General features: G+C 54.0%; 1 protein-coding gene across 1 annotated transcript in view; it reads right to left on the reverse strand.

Annotated features, from left to right (window-relative positions):
• Positions 1 to 6,084, reverse strand: part of GTF2IRD1 (GTF2I repeat domain containing 1) — a 140,033-nt gene extending 133,949 nt beyond the window's left edge. The window contains 1 exon segment of the mRNA XM_030932008.1: positions 5,899 to 6,084. The gene's annotated coding sequence lies outside the window, so the exon portion shown is untranslated.
• Between the last annotated feature and the right edge of the window lie 13,580 nt (positions 6,085 to 19,664).

A 19,664-nucleotide genomic window follows, 5' to 3' on the forward strand; every position in this document is an offset into this window, starting at 1 on the left:
CCAGTTATTCGGGAGACTGAGCCAGAAGGATCGCTTGAGCCGGAGGGAGAAGCTGCAGTGAGCCGAGATTGCGCCACTGCATTCCAGCCTGGGTGACAGAGTGAGACCTCATTTCAATACAAATTAAAAAAAAAAAAAAAAAGGCCATGATTCAGTGAATCAGCTCCACTGGATTCAAACTCACTCCAGATCATCCCCGGGGCCTCCACTGAGCCCTGACCCCAACTCCAGAGTCAGCCACACACACCTCTGGCCCCTCCCCAACCTCCATCCTTCTCACCACCCCAGAGGCAGCAGTAGTAGGGTTGGCAGATAAAATGCAAGACCTCCAGTTCAGTCTGAACTACAGATCAACAACGGTTAACTTTTAGCTAGAAGTTCATCCCAAATATTGCATTAGTCCTTGCTTGTCTGAAATCCAATTTTAGCTGGGCATCCTTATTTATTTGCTAAATCTGGCAACCCGAAGCAGGTGGTCCTGAAGGAGGGCGACAGGTGGGCACACAAATAGCTCCGGGTCAGCCAGGCCCCAGCTCAGGGGCCAGAGGGAAGGGTGTTTGAAATGAGAGTTCTGTTCACCGCCTGAGACACTCCTTAAGATTGTGTAAGATAAAGTACATCCTCACCCATTTCACCTATCTTATTCAGGACACCTATCTTATCTTTTTTTTGAGACAGAGTTTCGCTCTTGTCACCCAGGCTGGAGTGCAATGGTACAATCTTGGCTCACTGCAACCTTCACCTCTTAGGTTCAAGCAATTCTCCTGCCTCAGCCTCCTGAGCAGTTGGTATTACAGGCGCCTGCCACTACGCCTGGCTAATTTTTGTATTTTTAGTAGAGATGGGGTTTCACCATGTTGGCCAGGCTATTCTCAAACTCCTGACCTCAGGTGATCCACCCGCCTTGGCCTCCCAAAGTGCTGGGATTACAGGAATGAGCCACGGTGCCCGGCCCTAACTTATCTTAAATGGGCAAATTTCAGGGCAGGAACCCAGGTTCCTACAGCCCTGGCCCCATTCTGCACAACTCTCCATACTCATGAAGCCACAAACCTAGGTGCAGATTGGCCCAGAGAGAAGGGAATGGGACCAAGAATGGATCAGTTCTGCAGGATGAAGGGAGAGAGAGCTACCAAAATAGGGTGGGTGAAGAAGTAATGAATAAGGCCGGGCCTGGGGGCTCACGCCTGTAATCCTAGCACTTTGGGAGGCGAAGGAGGGCCAATCACTTGAGGTAAGGAGTTCAAGACCAGTCTGGCCAACATGGTGAAACCCTGTCTCTACTAAAAATACAAAAATTAGCTGGGTGTGGTGGTGCATATTTGTAATTCCAGCTACTCGGGAGACTGAGGCACGAGAATCACTTGAACCCAAGAGGTGGAAGTTGCAGTGAGCCGGGATCGTGCCACTGTACTCCAGCCTGGGCAACAGAGCAAGACTCCATCTCAAAAAAAAAAAAGGTGGTGATGGACCAGGGGGCTTTCCTGAAAAGCTTTCTGCCTCCAAAACCCACATTACAAGATGCCCTACAGGCCAAAGCCCCTCTGCCACACCTGGAGATACCTGGCTGAAAACTTCCAAAGTAGGCCAAGAAAGTGACAGGGTCCCGCCTCCCTTCCGGAGTATGGAGCCTGGGCAGAAAGCAGGTTGCTATGAGATGAGGCTGAGGGGATTCCGAGAGGCCAGGCCCCTCCTGCCCTACCTGGAGCCCCCAACACCTACACCTTGGAGTCTGTTACCCCCTCACCAGCAATCACCTGTCACAACACACTGTCTTCTGGCCAGGTTCATGTGTCCCCTTCTCCCTCAGAAAACCATCCTTCCCACCACTCCACCTCTGCTATGAATTCCTTCGGGGAATTCCCTTCCAGTCACACTAAGCGTCCCTGTCCTAGCGGCCCCACATTCTTCTGGAAGCCCCTCAATCAAAACTGAACTCAGGGCCGGGAGCAGGTGGTTCATGCCTGCAATTCCAGTACTTTGCGGGGCAGAGGCGGGCAGATCACTTGAGGTCAAGAGTTCTAGACCAGCCTGGCCAACATGATGAAACCCCATCTCTACTAAAACTACAAAAATTAGCCGGGTGTGGTGGAGCATGCCTGTAATCCCAGCTACTTGAGGCAGGAGAATCGCTTGAACCCAGGAGGCAGAGGTTGCAGTGAGTCGAGATGGCGCCACTGTACACCAGCCTGGGCGACAGAGCGAGACTCCCTCTCAAAAAAAAAAAAAAATTTAACTCAGCATGGATCCCAAGCCCTGGGTCCTGCTCTGCTCCTCTGTTTGTAAATTGGTCCTGCCGGTCTCGTTCCACGGATGTCTCCTGAAGCTTCTGCAGGCCCCATGGAGCTGGACGTACACCCCTGGCTTGTCCCAAAGAACCTGGCTGTGGCCCTGGCTGCCACGCATCTGAGAAAGAGAGACTTACAAACGGCGAGAGTCAGAGAACTGAGAGATACAGAGAGGATGACATTGGGGAGCAAAGCCCGTGAGGTTAAGGTTGGGAGAAGACACAGGCTGGGGTTGTGGGGAGAGAGGGGGCCCCAGGAAGTTCAGAGAGAGACCCTGGGACTCCTATCAGGGTGGGGAACTTGCCCCAGACATGAGCATTTAAGAAAAATAGGAGACAGTCTGCTCAGCCATTTAGGTCAAGGCTCAAGAGCAGGATTTCATTCATTCATTTATTCATTCAATCATTCATTCATTCATTCAAACATGTAGCCATTTAACAAGTATTCGAGGAGCAAGCCTCCATCCCTACCTGTCCCTAGTGCAACTGGGGAGAGAAATGTAAACATCTGAGTAAGATCAATGTTGAGACAAAGGAAGGAAAGGATGTTGCCTGGGTGTGGTGGTTCACTCCTGTCATCCCAGCACTTTGAGAGGCCAAGGTGGGAGGAATGCTCACGCCCAGGAGTTCAAAACCAGCCTGGGCAACATAGCAAGACCCCATCTCTACAAACAATAAAAAATTAGCCAGGTGTGGTGGCGCTTGTCTGTGGTCCCAGCTATTTGGGAAGCTGGGGCAGGAGGGTGGCTTGAGTCCAGGAGTTCAAGGCTGTAGTGAGCTGTGATCACACTACTGTACCCCAGCCTGGGCACAGGGCAAAACTGTGTCTCAAAAAAAGAGAAAGAATGTCATGGGGATACACAGGTGGTACCATGGCCAGCCCTGAGGATGAGGAAGTCTTCAGCCCAAAAACACCACAGCCAAGCCAAGTCCTGAAGGAGGAGAGGAAAAGAGGCAAATTCGACAATCCTGATCCCCTACCCTAGCCAGGCAGGGCCATTAAAGGAAGCCCCCCAGCCTCCTCAGGGGAAAGAGCAAGAAGAACCTTTGAGAGAAGAGGAACAGTGTGTGTGCAGAGGCCAGGGATGGGAGGAAGCCAGGTCATTCAGGAAAATGGCAAGACTACAGGATTTTTTCTTTCTTTTTTTTTTTTTTTGAGATGGAGTCTTGCTCTGTTGCCCAGGCTGGAGTGCAGTTGCGTGGTCTTGGGGTCCCAAGCAGCTGGGATTACAGGTGCCTGCCACCATGCCCAGCTAATTTTTTGTATTTTTAATAGAGATGGGATTTCACCATGTTGGCCAGGCTGGTCTCAAACTCCTGACTTCGTGATCCACCCACCTCAGCCTCCCAAAGTGCTGGGATTACAGGCGTGAGCCACTGTATCCAGCCAGACTACAGAATTCATGAATGGGCTGAGGAAGCAGTGAGTGGTCAAAGAGAGACTGGACCCCGAATGAGAATCATCTGAGAGCTGCGGTCTCTGGTTCCAAGATCATGCTTAGGACGTGAATGTCCCAAGCCATCACCCACCATCCACAAGACCCCAGGTCCAACAAGCAAGCTGTCACCAAACTGTGGATGGCCTGGCCTCTGGAGTCAAGCAGGCTGCAGAAAGAGCTACCTCCAAGACCCCTAGATTACAGCTGCCACTTAGACTATTGCCAAACACCAAGCGCTGATGACTACCACCTCATCAGAAGGCTAGCCGGGCTCCCGGGAGGCCGCCTTCAACGAACAGATAAAAATTATTTGTGATTAGCATATTGCAAATAAATGACCCTTCTCCCAGCATCGAGAGAATAGTCCTTTTAAGTAGGTTTAGCGTGTCCCCTACAAAGCTGTCTTCAAGACCCAGTTTTACAACCAACGGTCCTAAGTTCTCGAACATTTTAAGAGTGCAGGCTCTGAGTGGCTGCCGAGTTTCAACCCTTCCTTCCTAGTTTCCTCTGTGGGGTCCTGTGGGACCCTCTGAGTCAGAACTGCCGATTTCTAGGTCACCCTCAGAGCAGGCTGTGGAAGAATGAGGTGTGGACTTGAGCCTCCCACACCCCAGAGGCAGGATGGGGGTTCCGATACCCTGTCACCTTGGGGCCAAGCCTGTCCCTTGGTCCGCAGGTGCCTGCTCAGAAGAGGTCAGAGTCTATCTCACACCCTCCTGGGCCCCAAATAGGGCGGTTCATGATGGCCACCTAACTACCTTATACCTAACCCCTCCCTGCCAGCAGCCACCAGCCTCCAGCCACCTCCTCCTGCTTAGAATAAATAATCGATGCTGGTGCCTTTCCCCTCTGGAATGACACTGCTGAAATAAATGAGCTGCTTGGGGCACCTTCCAAGACCCAAGGCCCCAGGCCAGTGCCAAGGAGTCAACAGTCCTGGCCACGGGGCAGCCAGACACACAGAGGCCGACCATAGCAGCGGCAGGCCAGGGTAGCTTCTAGACACCCCTCTCCTCTTCTAAGAGAAACCCCTGCAAATGCCCACTCCTCCAAAAACTGTGGGGGCCTGCTCCCACCCGCTAGGCCCAGGGCCATCTCCAGGGTACCCCTTGGCACATTCTCCATCCAAGAGCCAGTACTCCCCCACGGGCCCTGCAGCGAGACCCCTATGTCCCAGTACCCTTGCTTCAGCTGGGATGGGGACACAGGAGACTCCCACCGCAGGACCTTGGTCCTGGGAGGCAGGGTCACTAGGCCAGACGCCAGAGCTCCATCCCCCTCTAGCACTGCCAGGAGGGTGGAACTGTCTCTCGGCGGCACAGCGTCCCCCTTCCCTGGGCCCACGCCAGGCGGGGCAGGGTCTCACTCTCTGGCTGCTGGCCAGGGGTGCGGAGCCCAGGAGAGGTGTCAAGCCCATCATGCCCAGGGTACTTAGGATGGGGCAGTTGGGTGTTCAGCACCCTGTGGCCCCTCCTCTGTCCTCTCCACCCATCTGCAGGAACTCAGAGACCACCCACAGATCGAGTACCCTCAACTTACTCCTCTGAACCCTTTGTGCTCCCCCCACTGCCACCTTCTGAGTCCCCTCCACCCGGGGTTCAGCGGCCACCACCACATAGGCCAGCCCCCTCCCCGGGGCGGCGAGGGGGGGTCCACAACAGGAACCACCCTGCTGGGGCAATCCTGGCTGGGATGGACTCCGCCTGGGAGTTGGGGGCGCGGGCCAGGGGCTGGCCCAGCCCGGGAGAAGGTGGAGGGGGGTGAAAGGCGGGGACCGCGGCCTTCCCAGCCCCCTCTGCTCCCACCCCGGCGCCCGCCACAGCGGGCAGCGCGACTGACCTCATTCGCCAACTGCAGCAGCCTGCGGGCGCCGGCCCGGGACGCCCCCCACCTCCAGAAGGGCCGGTGGCAAGGAGGGAGGGGGTGACAGCTCCCAGCTCCTGGCCCCTCCCGGGCAGGTGGGGGGCGGCCGTCCCTCCCCTCCCCCGGGCCCGAATTATAATCCCAGTCACGTGCCTCCCCGGGCACCCAAAAGCCGGCCCCAGCTCCTGTAACACCTTGAGAGGGGGAGGGGCGGGGGCCCCCCGGAGGAGGCGGAGGGGATCGGGGGCGGGGGTGGGGGGGAAGGGGAGAAGGGCCTCGGCGCCCGCCCCCCGCAAAAGTTTCTCCTACCTTGGAGGATCCCCAAGCGCTCCTGCCAGCGGCGCCCCGGCCCCGGCCCGCGGCCAGGACTCAGCCTCCTGCCGCTGCCTCCTTAATTAATCCGGGAGAATGGGGGAAGGAGAGGCAGAGGGAGGCGAGGACGGCGGCGCGGCGAGGGCGGGGAGGGAGGCGCGGGGAGGGGGCGCGGGGGGGGGATCGGCCGGCCGGGGGGCTGGCGCTCGGCGGCCCCCACCCCCGGCGCGGGCTGCGGCGGAGGGCGGGGCGGCGCGGGGAGCGGAGCGGAGAGCGGGAGCGCGGGGAGGCTCTTTGTTCTGTAATCCCAGTAAGATTGCCAGCCATTCGCCCCGGCCCTAATCCCAGCCCCGCGCAACACCACCCTCCATTGGCTGCCATTTACATACGGGATTAGCCCGCCCCGCGCCCAGCGCCCCTGCGTCCCCCCCTTGCTACCCCGCGCCCCTGCGTCCCGGGGATCTGGGCATCGCGGTGGGGAGAGCGCGCCGCACCCCTCGGCCCCGGACCTGCGGGGAGGGGCGGTGGCGCCCTCGGTCCCCCCCCAGCCCCGGATTAGAAAAGCCTGGGCGCGCCCCCGCCTACCCTCACCGCCCCCCACCACCACTGGGAGAGCAGCGGGGCGCAGGGGGCTGGGGCTGGAGAGTCAAGGTCACCCAGCTGGAAAGTGCGGAGGCCCTGAGTGTCCTGGGCGGTCATTCCCGCCTGGCCCGGGTTCTAGTCCTAAAGCTTGGGCCAGGTACCTCTTACAGCCTTTGTCCCCCTCCCGCCCCTGAGATGTGCAGGAAGGCAGTGACATGCCGAAAGTCGCAGCAGAGCCAACTGGACTCTTGGTCCCATCTTGTCTGATGGGACCTTCCTCTGAGAGGCTCTTACCCCTGTCCACCCCCGCCCCCCGCGGTCTCCCCCCACCCCGCCCCGCTCCCACCAACGACACACACACCACAGCAGCGCTGCTACTGAATCAGAGCGCACGCCTCCCATCCGGCCCCAAAGCCATAAATCCTAATTCAGCACAAGGAACACAGTCCTTCCCCCACGTGGTGCCCTGAGCCCTGAACTAGGCCTTGGCTAGGCTGGGCATGGCAGGGAGGGAGGGACTCACCCCAGGCAGGCCCCAACCCCAGGGAGCTTCTGGCTTAGAAGGACAGCCAAACATAGATCGAGAATCTCCCAGGTCCTGGCAAAACCCACAAGGTCTCCCCACAGCCTCGTGGCCAAACTGCCTTTGCAAAGATTATGACAGTGAGAGAAGTTTGGCGTGGCTGACTCCATCTTGCTTCCATCCTCACGGGCTGGCTGTCCTCACTCATTCCGGGGCATAGGCCAAGCTAACCAGGGGAGGAATTTAGTTTATAGTTCAACTTTGAAGCAAGGATGATAATAGTTACTCCTTAAACCTAACCTGCTCTTTACTCAAGACCAAAGCCACCTTTGTAAAACTAACTAAAGGCCATGAGATTAGGATTATAGGCGAGGCCTGCATGCTGCTAAAACCTACCCATCGTTTTTATAATCTGACTGCTCAGGAGTCATGTGGCCAGAGATCACAAGATTTCTGAGTTCCCCACTTCCTCCTATAGATAGCATCTCTATTGTGGAAACTGAGATTGGTCTTTGGAGATGTTTTTCAGACTTTCACATTCTGGCAACCGACTGACTCACCTGGACCTGTGTGACTCATGACTCAGCCCATCCTGTGGCCCCCACTCAGAGACCGACTCAGTGCATAAGGACCATTTGCCACACCCCTGTGATTTCATCCCCAACCAATCAGCAGTACCCATTCTCTGGGCCCTTGCCCACCAAATTATCCATAAAAACCCTAGCCTCTGAGTTCTTGTGGAGATTAATTTGATTAATAACTCCAGTCCTACTGCTTGGCTAGCTCTGCATTAATAAGACGCTCTTGGCTAGGCTCAGTGGCTCATGCCTGTAATCCCAGCACTTTGGGAAGCCAGGGTGGGTGGATCGCTTGAGGTCAGGAGTTCAAGGCCAGCGTGGCCAACACAGCGAAATCCAGTCCCTAAAAATACAAAAATTAGCCAGGTGTGGTGGCGCATGACTGTAATTCCAGCTACTCAGAAGGCTGACGCATGAGAATCACTGGAACCCAGGAAGTGGAGGTTGCAGTGAGCCGAGATTGAGCCACAGCACTCCAGCCTGGGTGACAGAGTGAGACTCTGTTTCAAAAATTAGGCCAGACGCAGTGGCTCACACCTCTAATCCCAACACTTTGGGAGGCCGAGGTGGGTGGATCACCTGAGGTCAGGCATTCAAGACCAGCCCGGCCAACATGGTGAAACCCTGTCTCTACTAAGAACGCAAAAATTAGCTGGGGGTGGTGGCAGGCACCTGTAATCCCAGCTACTTAGGAGGCTGAGGCATAAGAATCTCTTGAACCCAGAAGGCAGAGATTGCAGTGAGCCAAGATCACACCACTGTACTCCAGCCTGGACGACAGAGCAAGACTCTGTCTCAAAAATTAAAAAACATAAAACTATTTCTCTACTGCAATACCATGGTCTCAGTGAATTCTTCTTGTGCAGTGGCAGGAACAACCTGTCAGACAATTACACTGGGGTCCCTCCTGGACACACACCAGGAATTTGATGAGGGTTAACTCTGGCTGACCGGGTCTCCTCTGGGAAACCCACAAGCCCATCAGACTGAGAGCTCCTCCCGGGCAGGCCACATCTGCAGTGCCCAGCACAAGGCAGGGCACAGAGGGGCCCTCATGCCCGCAGAGGGTGTTGGGCAGTGTCAGGGTTGGGAGTGAGGTCACCGATGCTCCCTCCATCCCACGCCACCCTCCTGTTGTAGGGAGGCCTGGGACATCTCAAGGCACCCTCCTTCGTGGCCCCCTGACCTGAGACCCGGGTCGTCTCCCACCCTGCCTCTTTCTCTTTTCCTTTTTTTTTTTTTCTGAGATGGAGCCTCACCCTGTCGCCCAAGCTGGAGTGCAATGGCGCGATCTCGGCTCACTGCAACCTCCACCTCACGGTTTCAAGCGATTCTCCTGCCTCAGCCTCCCAAGTAGCTGGGATCACAGGCACGCACCACCACGCCTGGTTAATTTTTTTTTTAATCTTTAGTAGAGACGGGATTTCACCATGTTGGTCAGGCTGGTCTCAAACTCCTGACCTTGTGATCCGCCCACCTCAGCCTCCCAAAGTGCTGGGATTACAGGTGTAAGCCACCGCACCTGGCCTCTGCCTTTTTGTCTAATCACCTGTGTGACCTTGAGCAAGTCCGTTTTCCTCTGTGAGACTCCACTTCCCTCCTCCTGCAGCTTCTCATTGGACCACGGTGTGGCCCCCATGGTAGATAACTGCCCCTGTGATTGGCCCCTGCTTGTCAAGCATCTCCTAGGTGCTGAGTTTGTGGCATTTTAGTTCTCTAAGCCTTGCGCTAAGCCTGCAAGGTGGGTACTGTTGGCCTCATGTTACAGTGGGGTAAAGTCAGGTGCTTAAAGACATAGAGCCCTGGCCGGTTGCAGTGGCTCACGCCTGTAATCCCACACTTTGGGAGGGCGAGGCAGGTGGATCACCTGAGGTCAGGAGTTTGCGACCAGCCTGGCCAACATGGCGAAACTCCATGTCTACTTAAAATACAAAACAATTAGCTGGGCGTGGTGGTGCCCACCTGTAGTCCCAGCTACTCAGGAGGCTGAGGCAGGAGGATTGCTTGAGCCCAGGAGTTGGAGACTGCAATGAGCTATGATTGTGGCACTGCACTCCAGTCTGGGTGACAGAGCGAGACTCCGTCTCCCAAAACAAACAAACAAACAAAAACATACGACCCTGTGAGTGGACTGCTGGGTCTGGGAGAAAGGATAGAGCTGCCGCACACTGACTCGTGGTACCCCCATGATGTCTGCACCGGCCTGTGCGGTGTCAGGGCTAAGGCATGCCCTCCGTGGACCCAGTTGGTTTCGAGGCCAAATGTTTCCCTGACCCCAAGTCCTACACCCCAGGGCTTGGAGGATCTGAGGCTTGGTAGGGAAGCAGCAGTGTGTGCTCAATACTGCCCTCTGCAGGTAGAATCCGGAACAGGGGTGATTCAAGGGGCATGCTCCCTGCAGCCTCTGGGAGACCTCTCGGCTTCCTGAGAGCCAAACAGCCAGCATGACCCCAGCCTCACCCAGGCAGAGACCAGGCGGCAGTGTGGTACAACACTGGCACGTCCAGCCCCCGCTCGGCCACATCTGGGAATGACATCTGGCTCCACATGTGCTGTGCATACTAGGCCAAGTCAACAGGCCACTCTGGGCTTCAGCTTCCTCATGCAGCTAAGATAGAACTGGCTTGGTAAGATCGCTGTGATGGTCAAATGACACAATGGGGAAAAAATATCTTGTGTAGTGTCTGGTGCATAGTAAGCAATCAAGGATAGCTCTTGATTGTTTTACTGGTTGGTTTCATCTAGTAACTTAAGTCCGATTCAGAGTTTTAGCTTGAATTGCTTTTCCTAAGGGCAAGGTCACAATCATTTACATTGTTGTCGATTTCAGTTCCTTCTGAGAAGGACAACAACGGCTCCCTTCACTGAGAGAGGAGTTTAGTAGAAAAATGTTCTGTCACTGTACCCCACTGTAGCAAACACAGCCGAGGGCAGTGGCTTAAGCACTTTGGGAGGCCAAGGCAGGAGGATCATTTGAGCCCAGGAGTTTGAGACCAGCCTAAGCAACATAGTGACACTCTGTCTCTAAAGGAGAGAGAGAAAAGAGGGAGGGAGGGAAAGAGAAAAAGAGAAGGAGGGAGGGAGGGAGGAAGGAAGGAAGGAGAGAAAGAGAAAGGAAAGACAGAAGAAAGAAAGAATGAAGAAAGAAAGAACAGAAAGAAGAAAGAAAGAAGAAGAAAGAAAGAAAGAAGCAAAGACAAGAAAGAAGAGAAAGACAGAGAAGAAGGAGAGATGGTAGGAGGAGGTTTGGCCTTGACTTAGACTCTAGAAAGAATTAGAGATAATAGGGGTTGTAGGTATAGATCTAATAAGCAGATAAGACATAGAAGAGAAGAGAAGAATGAGATGAGATAGATTCTGGCAGACGCAGTTGGCTCATACGGTAAATCCCAGCACTTTAGGAGGATGAGGTGGTAGGATATTTGAGCACAAGAGTTTGAGACCAGCCTAGGCAACATAATGAGACCTTGTCAAAGAAAGAAGGAAGGGAGGGACGGAGGGAGGGAGGGAAGGGAGAAAAAAGAAGGAAAGAAAGAGAAGAAAGGAAAGGTGAAGAGGGAAGGGGAGGAGAGGGGGGAGGGAGAGGAAGGGAGAGGAGGGGAGAGGAAGGGAGAGGAGGGGAGAGGAGCGGAGGGGAAAGGAGAGGAGAGGAGAGGAGACGAGATTTTGGACAGGCACAGTGGCTCACACCTATAATCCCAGCACTTTAGGAGGCTGAGGCGGAAGAATCGCTTAACATCAGCCTGGGCAACACAACGAGTCCTCATCTCTACAAAAATTTTAAAATTAGCCAAGTGTAGTAGTGCGCACCGGAAAATTAGCCAAGTGTAGTAGTGCGCGCCGGTAGTCCCAGCTATTTAGGAGGCTGAAGTGACAAGATGGCTTGAGCTTGGGGAAGTCAAGGCTGCAGTGACAGTGAGCTGTGATTGGACTACTGTGCTCCAGCCTGGGCAACAGAGCAAGACCCTGAAAAAAAAGAGAGAGAGAGAGAGAGAGAGACAAAAAAGAGAAGAGAAGAGAAAAAAAAAAAAAAGAAGAGAAAAGAAAAGAAATTCTTGCCAGTGGCTCCTCCCCATCGGTAGAAGCTTTTCCTTTTGTCAAGTCCCCAGACCCCAAAGAATCCCACATCGCCAGACTCCAATAACCTCTGCCCCTCACAGGCCCCAGTTCTTCTCCTGTGAGCCCTGCCTTATCATCCCCCTCCAGCCCTGGCCAGGTTCCCCCTACTGTGCAGATATGGAAACTGAGGCCCCTCTCACGCCTTCCTCTTCACTGCCTCGCAGTCACAGGAACCGAGGCCTGGTAAAGCTTTTGCCATCCACACCCTTGTTCACTGAACCTTACTGAGGACCCTCCGGCTGCTGGGCGGACTATCCCACTTCACAGATGGGAATGCAGGATGCAGGTCATTTGCAGAAGTGAGTGTGTACCTGGGCATCCTGTCTCTCTATCAGCTAAGGAACTCCTAAGGCATGAGCTGACCTCTTCCTCCCGGCCCAGTGCAGCACTGGCCACCAGGAAGCAATGCCCGTATGAACCTAGACTTCAGCTCCCCTGGCATTCGGGCTCATGGCTGGGTCACGGACCTCCTGTAAGCATGACTTTATTTCCCCCAATCCTGGACCACTTCTCCCCACCTCTTGCTTGGTTCTTTGAAGGAAACATGCCAAGGGGACTGGGAGCAGGTAGATGGACCGCCCCGTCATCTCCAACAAGGTAACCGTTCTCTGGACCCGGGGGCAACTTCAGAGGGAACCTGGGGCTTTGCTGCCCCAGATATGACCACAAAGGACCAAAGGTGAGGATGGTGAACCCAGTGCCCTCAAGGGGAGCACACTGCAGTACCCCAAAAGCAGGCCAAACCCACAGCGGCCCAGGAGTGTGTGGAGGCAGCATGTGGCCCTCAAGACTCCTGGCCGGACACCTGCCGTTCCTTTTTCCTGTCTCCCTAGCTTTCCCTGTCTTCTCAGAATGACGAGTTTATCTGATACATTACTATTTATTCTTTAAAAATAAAACTTGAGGCTGGGAGTGGTGGCTCATGCCTGTAAGCACTTTGGGAGGCCAACGTTAGGGGATCACTTGAAGCCAGGAATTGACGACCAACCTGGGCAGCACAGTGAGATCCCCACCTCTAATAAATAAATAAATAAATAAATAAATAAATAAATAAATAAGTAAGTAAATTCATTACGCATGGTGGTGCATGCCTATAGTCCCAATTACTTGACAGGCTGAGGCAGGAGAATTGCTTGAGCCCAGGGTTCGAGGCTACAGTGAGCTGTGATAACACCACTGCACTCCAGCCTGGGCAACAGAGTAAGACCCTATCTCAAAAAGAAAAGAAAAGAAAATGCTAAAGTAACAACTGACAAATGCTGACTCTAATTTATTGCTGCTAAAAACTCTACATGAGGCTGGGCGCAGTGGCTCCTGCCTATAATCCTAGCACTTTGGGAGGCCGAGGTGGGCAGATCGTGAGACAGAGTTTCGCTCTGTCACCCAGGCTGGAGTGCTGTGGCACGATCTCGGCTCACTGCAACCTCCACCTCCCAGGTTCATGCGATTCTCCTGCTTCAGCCTCCAAAGTAGCTGGGACTACAGGTGTACACCACCAAACCCGGCTAATTTTTTGTATTTGTAGTAGAGATGGGGTTTCACCATGTTGGCCAGGCTGGTCTCAAACTCCTGACTCAAGTGATCCTCCTGCTGGGATTACAGGTATGAGCCACCATGCCCAGCCCCAAAATATTTAAAAAGAAAAAAGAAAATTAGCTGGTTATGGTGACACATACCTGTAGTCCCAGCCACTTGGGAAGCTGAGGTGGGAGGATTGCTTGAGCCCAGGGGTTCCAGGCCGCAGTGTGCTACCACCGCACTCCAGCCCAAGCAACAGAGCAAAACCTTGTCTCAATAAAATAACAAATAAAATAAACTATAAAATAAAATAAGGCACAGTCCCCAGATTTTTCTGATACACATTGAAGTTTGGGATACCTGGACCTTCATGTTCTTGAAGGGTCATTTAAACGCCAACATTTGTGCAGCACCAGCCCACAGCCATGTCTACTGGGGCCATGTCTCTTGAGTCATCAAGCTCCCAGCACCGGCTCCTCTGTCACCTGCTGCCCAGGCCCAGACCAGCAGCCAAGCCTGGCATCTGGCTGGGCCACGCTGGCCCTGAGACATGATTCCACCAAAGCACCCTCTCTGTGATGGGCATCACGTAAACCCAGTCCCTGCCCCTGGGAGTTCTGGGTTGGCAGGTGGGCTGCGTGCAGTGATGAAGGGGTTCTGGGCATGAGGGCCAGAGAGGGGACCCTATTCAGCTTGGGGAGGCAGTAGGGGATGCCAAGGCTATGTCCCTCCAGCCCTATGGGAATAATGAACCAACTCAATATGCCGCCCTCCCCTCCACGCTAGAGACCCACTGGGCCAGGAGTTTTAGCACATGCTAGAATATTTCTTTTCTTTTTCTTTTTTTTTTTTTTTGAGACAGGGTCTCACTCTGTCGCCCAGGCTGGAGTGTGGTGGTGTGATCTCAGCTCACTGCAACCTCTGCCTCCCTGGTTCAAGCGATTCTCCTGCCTCAACCTCCGGAGTAGCTGGGATTACAGGTGCCTGCCACCATGCCCGGCTAATTTTTGTATTTTTAGTAGAAACAGAATTTCACCACGTTGGCCAGGCTGGTCTCAAACTTCTGATCTCAAGTGATCCTCCTGCCTCTGTGTCCCAAAGTGCTGAGACTACAGGTGTGAGCCACAGCACCCGGCCTGCTAGAATACTTATTTCCGAGGGCTGGGCACAGTGGCTCATGCCTGCGATCCCAGAACTTTGGATCCAAACCTTTGCTTTCCATTAGCGAATGAGAGTGGCCTTTGCATGATGTTTTTGCGTTCACTCTGCCTCTACCCAGGTGCTCCTCAGCCTCCAGATCTCAGCCTTCCTGACCACCTCCCCAGGCCGCCCCACCAAGCCTTAGCTCCTCCGTTGCTCAGGCCGGAATGCAGTGGCGCAGTCATGGCTCCCTGCAGCCTTGATCTCTTGAGGTCAAACGATCCTACTGCCTCAGCCTCTCTAATAGCTGGGACTACAAGTACACACCACCAGTGTGCTTGTGGACCACTCAATTAGTCCAGCTAATTATTTTATTTTTTGTAAAGATGGGGTCTCACCATGTTGCACAGGCTGGTCTCAAACTCCTGGCCTCAAGTGATCCTCCTGCCTCGGCCTCCCAAAGTGCTGGGATTACAGGTGTGAGCCGCCGTGCCCAACCCCAGTGAAAATTTTATGTTGGCCGGGCGCGGTGGCCACTTTGGGAGGCCGAGGCAGGTGGATCACAAGGTCAAGAGATCGAGATCATCCTGGCCAACGTGGCGAAACTCCGTCTCTACTAAAAATACAAAAATCAGCTGGGCACGGTGGCACGTGCCTGTAGTCCTAGCTACTCGGAAGGCTGAGGCAGCAGAATCGCTTGAATCCACGAGGCAGAGGTTGCAGTGAGCTGAGATCGCACCACTGCACTCCAGCCTGCTGACAGAGCCAGACTGTGTCTCCAAAAAAAAAAAAAAAAAAAAAAAAAAAAAAAAAAAATTTATGTTGCTTGAGTGCCTATTTGATCCTTGTCTGACTCACCTGTTAAACTCTAAGCTCCATGTAAGGGCACGATTGAGGGGTCTGCGAGCACTTTGGTGTCCCCAGTGCCCGGCACCAACTATGGTAGGCTCTGCAAATGTTTGCTGCATGAACAAATGCATGAAAGAATAAGTGAAAACAGTCTTCATCAGTCTGCTGTAGGGTGACTCGTTGGTCTGTTTTTCTCTGTTTCTCTCCACCTGTTTGTTGCTGTCTTTTATGTAGTCCTCTCATAATGTAAGATATAGTAGGGTAGCTGGGCACAGCGGTTCAGGCCTGTAATCCCAGCACTTTGGGAGGCTGAGGCAGGAGAATCGCTTGAGCCCAGGAGTTTGAGACCAGCCTGGGCAACATGGTGAAACCCCATCTCTACTAAAAATACAAGAATTAGCTGGGCGTGGTGGTGAGCGCCTGTAATCCCAGCTACTTGGGACGCTGAGGGAGGATGGCTTGAGCCCAAGAGGTGGAGGCTGCAGTGAGCCAAGACCACAACACGCCACTCCCGCCTGGACGAAAAGCCGGACCTTGTCTCCAAAGAAAAAAAAAGTAAAAAGATGTAGGGGACGTAGAGGGGGTTCTGTTTCTAGTCCCTTGTTTCTGCCTTGGCCTCTGATCCTTGCTGTCCGGCGCTCTTGCTTCCAATCTTTCTGCCTTTGTCTGTCTGTCTACATCAGCTTTCTGTCATTCCCTGGCCTCCATCTCTGAGCCTGTACCTCTCCCAGCTACCTCAGATCTGTTGTCTCTCTCTGTCTCTGGGTCTGCGTCTCCCCTGGGGTATCTCTGAGCTTCTGCATTGTGGTTAGTTCCGCCGTCTCTGTCTCTCTCTATCTCTGGGGGTCTCCATATTCCCTGCTCTCTATCTCCCCCCATCCCGCGTCTCTGGCTCAGTCGCCTCTGCCTCTCGGCGTTCCTGCGCCCGGTACCACTGCCTCATTCTTCTCCGATTCTCCTCCGCTGCAATCTTTAAAGAACAGAGAGAGGCATGTAATTGAGCTGGGCCGTCTCCATGGTTGCAGCTGTGGAGTAACTGAAAGATCAATTTGGAACGACCGTCTCCGCAATAATTGCACCTTAATAGTTTGTGTGAGGCATAGCGGGGCTCCGTGAGAGGTGGTCGCGACAGCCCCAGGACCCTGGCAGGAAAAGGCCCACCTGGAGTCATGGTCAGTATCCCTGGGCCGGACCTCAGGAGGGAATACTTGGCCAGAAGCAGGAGGGGCTGAATGGGAAGGGAGACCCGTCTCACTCCCACACCCTCCCAGAGGTGTCCCTGCCGCCTGCTCTTACCCGCTGCGCCTTGATCCTGTTTGTAATTTATGCTTATGATCAGAATTATCAGCAATAATGGTAACATGATTATAATTGCCAGGCTGCCTGGCTCAATTGCAGCGCTGTTGGTAAATATTGTGATAGGAAGTAGCGTGAGGTCACTGCCTCCCAGAGCTTGAAGGAGGGGGTGGAGACAGGAGTGCCCTGTGCCTGGGGTCCTGTGGCCCCGTGGCTCCTCCCCTGCTCCCAGCCTGACTCTCCACCTGCTCCAAAGGATTCTTTTTTTTTTTTTTTTTTTTGGCCAGGCGCAGTGGCTCACGCCTGTAATCCCGCACTTTGGGAGCCCCAGGCAGGCGGATCACTGGAGGTCAGGAGTTCAAGACCAGCCTGGCAAACATGGTGAACCCCTGTCTCTACTAAAAATACAAAAATTAGCCAGGCACGGTGGCACACACCTATAATCCCAGCTACTGGGGAAGCTGAGGCAGGAGACTTACTTTAACCCAGGAAGTGGAGGTTGTAGTGAGCCAAGATAGCGCCACTGCACTCCAGCCTGGGTGACAGAGCAAGACTGTCTCACAAAATAAAATAAAATAAAATAAATTTATAAAGAATTTTTTTTTAAGAGATGAGATCTTGCTTTATTGCCCAGGCTGGTCTCAAACTATTGGGCTCAAGCAATCCTCGTCATCACAGCTCACAACAGCCTCAACCTCCCAGGCTAAAGTCATCCTTCCACCCCAGTCCCCTGAGCAGCTAAGATCACATGCATGCCATCACGCCCAACTAATTTTCGTATTTTTTGTAGTGATGGGGTCTTGCTATGTTACCCAAGCTGGTCTTGACCTCCTGGCCTCAAGCAATCCTCCTGCCTTGGCCTCCCAAAGTGCTGAGATTTCAGGTGTGAGCCACGGTGCCCGGCCAGCCCAGGCTGGTCTTGACATCCTAGGCTCAAATGATCCTCCCTCCTTGGCCTCCCAAAAATCCTGGGATTACAGGCATGAGCCAACCATGCTTGGCCAGACACCCCTGTTTTTGGGTTTTTTTGTTTTTTGTTTTTTTGTTTTTTTGAGACAGAGTCTCACTCTGTCACCCAGGCTAGAGTGCAGTGGTACAGTCTCGGCTCTCTGCAACCTTTGCCTCCTGGGTTCAAGCGATTCTCCTGCCTCTGCCTCTGGAGTAACTGGGACTACAGGCACGCACCACCACGCCTGGCTACTTTTTCTATTTTTAGTAGAGATGGGGTTTCACCATTTTGACCAGGCTGGTCTCGAACTCCTGACTTCAGATGATCGATCCACCTAGGCCTCCCAAAGTGCTGGGATTATAGGCATGAGCCACCGCGCCCGGCTACGCCCCTGTTTTATAGCTGGGGACGCTGAGTCTTAGACTCGCCGAGACTCACACAGCAGCGAGTGGCGGGGCAGGAATCTGTCCAGGGCCCGTCTGTGGCAACTTCGCAGCTTTCCTGGGACAGGATGGAGCCCGACAGGGCCCCCAGTCCCTGACGTGCTGCATTATTCATAAACCCAATATTCCCCCAGGGGTAAACATTCAGAAGGAGCGTTTCAAATCCACTTTTCAAATCCACTTTCCTGCTCTGAAAATAAATAAATGAGCAGAGAATGCAGGCTCACATGGAGGCTGTGGGGCCATGACTCCTCAGAGCCCCGGGAAAGCCCACAGACGACCTGTTTCTGATCCCTCGGCCGAGGCCCCCAGCCCAGGGACAGCATACCCCCTACCCTCCCAGGTGACCCTGGCCCTGGGGACTTAGACCAACCCAGGGATCCTCCAGGAACTAGGAAGCTAGTCAGGACTACAGAGACCACCTCACCTCCTCGCAGGGGTGGACAGACACTTAACTGGTGCTTTTGTAGCTTAAAATGTTTTTTAGAGACAGGATCTCGCTCTGTCACCCCAGCTGGAGTGCAGTGGTGAACTCACAGCTCACTGCAGCCTCAAACTCCTGGGCTCAAGTGATCTTCCTGCCTCAGCCCCCTGAGTCGCTGGGACCACAGGCATGCATCCCCATGCCTGGCCAATTTTAAAATTTTTTTAGAGACCGGGTCTGACTATGTTGCCCAGGCTGGTCTTGAAGTCCTGGCCTCAAGTGATCCTCTTGTCTCAGCCTTCCAAAGTGTTGAGATGACAGGCATGAGCCACTGCTTCCAATCCAAAAATTAATTTTTTTTGAGACAGGGTCTCAACTCGGGTACCTAGTGGAGTGTAGTGGCATGATCACAGCTCACTGCAGCCTCAACCTGTCAGGCTTAAGCCATCCTCCCACCCTAATCTCCTGAGCAGCTGGGACCATATGCACACCACCATGACCAGCTTTTTGTATTTTTTGCAGAGATGGGGTCTCGCCATGTTGCCCAGGCTGGCCTTGAACTCCTGGCCTCAAGCAATCCTCCTGCCTTGGCCTCCCAAAATGCTGGGATTACAGGCATAAGCCACAATGCCTGGTCAAAAAAATCTTTTAAGGAGGCACAACGCTCCTGTCTGTATGATCTGGAAGTTGTCCCCACAGCCCCCGTGTCCCTGAGCTGCCTACACCTCTCCACCATCCCCTTGAGAGGCGCATGTGACAGAGAAGGCCTCTGCAGTGACATAACTAGAATGCAGAAGGGGACTCCTGAGAAAAGGAAAAAGGAAACTTTTGGGGGAGGGTCCCTGGGAATGGGAATGCCCAGGCAGTCATGGGACCAGAGGGTGCAACAAAGATGAAAGTGTTAATTTAGGCCGGGCACGGTGGCTCGTGCCTGTAATCCCAGCACTTTGGGAGGCCAAGGTGGGCAGATCGCCTGAGGTCAGGAGCACGACCTGGCCCTGGCCCTGGACCCCTGCATCTTAAGTGGCCCGGGAGGAAGGCATTCCAGGAACCTGAGAGGACAGACATAGCAGATGTCTAGACCTCAGCCTGGGGACCCGCTGAGCCAGGGCTCAGGGGTTAGGCAGACGGTGCTTCAGGGTCGAACTGGAAGCTCAAGTCCAGATACATTCAGCTCACCAAGTCTCAGTGGAGCAGACCTACCCCCACTGCCCCACTGGTCAACTCATCAGGCTTAGCACCCCACTACAGTATCTGCCTGGAGCAGGGCCACTTTCTTTCTTCCTTTCTTTTTTTTTTTTTTTTTTGAGACGGGGTCTTGCTGTTTCGCCAGGCTGAAGTG

Source organism: Rhinopithecus roxellana, chromosome 6, assembly GCF_007565055.1.
Source record: "Rhinopithecus roxellana isolate Shanxi Qingling chromosome 6, ASM756505v1, whole genome shotgun sequence".
In the NCBI taxonomy this organism is placed as follows: domain Eukaryota; kingdom Metazoa; phylum Chordata; class Mammalia; order Primates; family Cercopithecidae; genus Rhinopithecus; species Rhinopithecus roxellana.